Here is a 2,842-nt window from a genome sequence, read left to right on the forward strand (position 1 = left end):
ATCTCTATCTTTATTTTATGTTTTATTTATCTTTAATTATCAATCCTCCATAACCATTTGAATCTGTCTGACTGAGATTTACAAGATGACCATAGCTTGCTTCAAGCCGACAGTCTCCGTGGGATCGACCCTTACTCACGTAAGGTATTACTTGGACGACCCAGTGCACTTTATGGTTAGTTGTGCGGAATTGTGACAAAGTGTGATTCACATTTGAGTGCTCCAAGTCTTTGGCACCATTGTTGATGATCACAATTTCGTTCACCAAGTTTTTGGCGCCGTTACCGGGGATTGTTCGAGTTTGGTCAACTGACAGTTCATCTTGTTGCTTAGATTAGGTACTTTTCTTTTTATTTTTCATAATTTTTAAGAATGAATTCTAGAGTTTCAAGGTGATGTTCTTATCATCACAAAAGCTGATTGATTCTCATCAATTTAGCTGCTGAATGTAATATCCTGCTGAAGCTTGGCTAACCATGTCTAATCTTTTTAGACTGAAGCTTTAGACTAACATTGCATGATTCCTGGAATTCTTATTAAAAATTTTGAATCTCTTTATTTTCTTTTCCACTCAATTTTCGAAAAAAATCACAAAATTTTTTTATAAAATCATAAAAATAAAAAATATTTTATGTATCTTAGTGTCAATTTTTAAGTTTGGTGTCAATTGCATGTTTCTATTCTTCTTGCATTTTTCAAATATATGCATTATGTTCTTCATTGATCTTCAAGTTGTTCTTGATGATTTCCTAGCTCTGATCTTTAAATTCTCTTGTTTTGTGTGTTTTGTTAATTCTTACATGCATTTTCAAATTGTTATAGTCCTTAGTATACAAACTTCTAAGTTTGGTGTCTTGCATGCATTGTTTATTTGATCTTAGTTGCATTTTTTATTGTTTCTCATCATTAAAAATTCAAAAATATGTTCAAAATTGTGTTTTTCAAGTCAATAATACAGAGAATTGAAGACTCAATATTCAGCAGAGGAATTAAACAGAAAAAGATGGGCGTTCAAAACGCCCAGTGAAGAAGGAAAACTGGCGTTTAAACGCCAGCCAGGGTACCTGGCTGGGCGTTAAACGCCTAAAAGTGTAGCATTTTGGGCGTTAAACGCCAGAATGGATACCATTCTGGGCGTTTAACGCCAGGATGACATAAGAGGGAAGATTTTGTTTTTAATTCAAATTTTTTTTGAAGTTTTCATAAGTTTTCAAAATCAAATCTTTTTCAAATCATATCTTTTCAATCATATCTTTTCAAAATCAATTTCTTTTCAATTTTTTTATTTATTACTATTTTCAAAAATCCTTGCTACAATTAATAATTTAATTCAAAATTTTCTAGTTGTTACTTGCCTATTAAGAAAGGATTAAAAGTTTTAATTCTAGAATCATATCTTCTAATTTCTTGTTAGTCAAGTAATCAACTTTAATTTTAAAACTTTCTCTTTTTAATTTGATTTTGAATCATATCTTCTCAATCATATCTTTTCAATCACATCTTTTTCAAAATTAAGTTTCAATCATATCTTTTTGATTTCTAATTTCAAAATCTTTTTCAAAAATCACTTAATTTCTTTCCCAATCTTAATTTTCGAAAAACCTTTACCAAATTTTCAAAATTTCTTTTAATTATTTCAAAATCTTTTACTTTAATTTCGAAAATTCTTCCCCTCTTCTCACATCCTTCTATTTAAGGACTAACACTCCTCCACTATCAACAATTCGAACTCTATCCCTCTTGATAAGTTCGAATTCTTCTCTTTCTACCTCCTCCTTCTATTTTTCTTTTCCTCTGACACCTTAAGGAATCTCTATACTGTGACATAGAGGATTTTATACTTTCTTCTTCTCTCTTTCATATGAGCAGGAGTAAGGACAAAGACATTCTGGTTGAGGCTAATTCTGAACCCGAAAGGACCTTGAAGAGAAAGCTAAGAGAAGCTAAAGTACAACTCTCTATAGAGGATCTAACATAACTTTTCAAACAAGAAAAGACATGGCAGCCGAAAACAACAACAATGTCAACAATGCAAGGAAGGTGCTTAGTGACTTTACTGCACCTACTCCTGACTTCTATGGGAGAAGCATCTCAATCCCTGCCATTGGAGCAAACAACTTTGAGCTTAAACCTCAACTAGTTTCTCTAATGCAACAGAATTGCAAGTTTCATGGACTTCCATTGGAAGATCCTCATCACTTCTTAGCAGAATTCTTACAAATCTGTGACACTGTCAAGACCAATGGGGTTGATCCCGAGGTCTATAGACTTATGCTTTTTCCCTTTGCTGTAAGAGACAGAGCTAGAACATGGTTGGATTCACAACCTAAAGAAAGCCTGAGCTCTTAGGAAAAGCTAGTCAATGCCTTCTTGGCAAAGTTCTTTCCACCTCAAAAATTAAGTAAGCTTAGAGTGGAAGTCCAAACATTCAGACAGAAGGAAGGTGAATCCCTCTATGAAGCTTGGGAAAGATACAAGTAATTAATCAGAAGGTGCCCTTCTGACATGCTTTCAGAATGGAGCATCATAGGTATCTTCTATGATGGTCTGTCTGAACTGTCCAAGATGTCATTGGACAGCTCTGCTGGAGGATCTCTTCATCTGAAGAAGACGCCTGCAAAAGCTCAGGAACTCATTGAGATGGTTACAAATAACCAATTAATGTACACTTCTGAAAGGAACCCTGTGAATAATGGGACAAATCAGAAGAAAGGAGTTCTTGAGATTGATACCCTGAATGCCATACTGGCTCAGAATAAAATATTGACTCAGCAAGTCAATATGATTTCTCAAAGTCTGTCTGGAATGCAAGCTGCACCAGGCAGTACTAAGGAAGCTTCAT

At 34.1% G+C, this 2,842-nt stretch overlaps 1 non-coding gene across 1 annotated transcript; it reads right to left on the reverse strand.

Annotated features, from left to right (window-relative positions):
• Positions 1–2,403: 2,403 nt before the first annotated feature.
• On the reverse strand, positions 2,404–2,511 carry LOC148573573 (small nucleolar RNA R71). Its single transcript, XR_015905563.1, has one exon. It is a non-coding gene; the product is annotated as a small nucleolar RNA R71 (small nucleolar RNA).
• Between the last annotated feature and the right edge of the window lie 331 nt (positions 2,512–2,842).

The sequence above is a fragment of the Arachis ipaensis genome, chromosome B2 (genome assembly GCF_059453495.1).
Source record: "Arachis ipaensis isolate K30076 ecotype BB chromosome B2, ASM5945349v1, whole genome shotgun sequence".
In the NCBI taxonomy this organism is placed as follows: domain Eukaryota; kingdom Viridiplantae; phylum Streptophyta; class Magnoliopsida; order Fabales; family Fabaceae; genus Arachis; species Arachis ipaensis.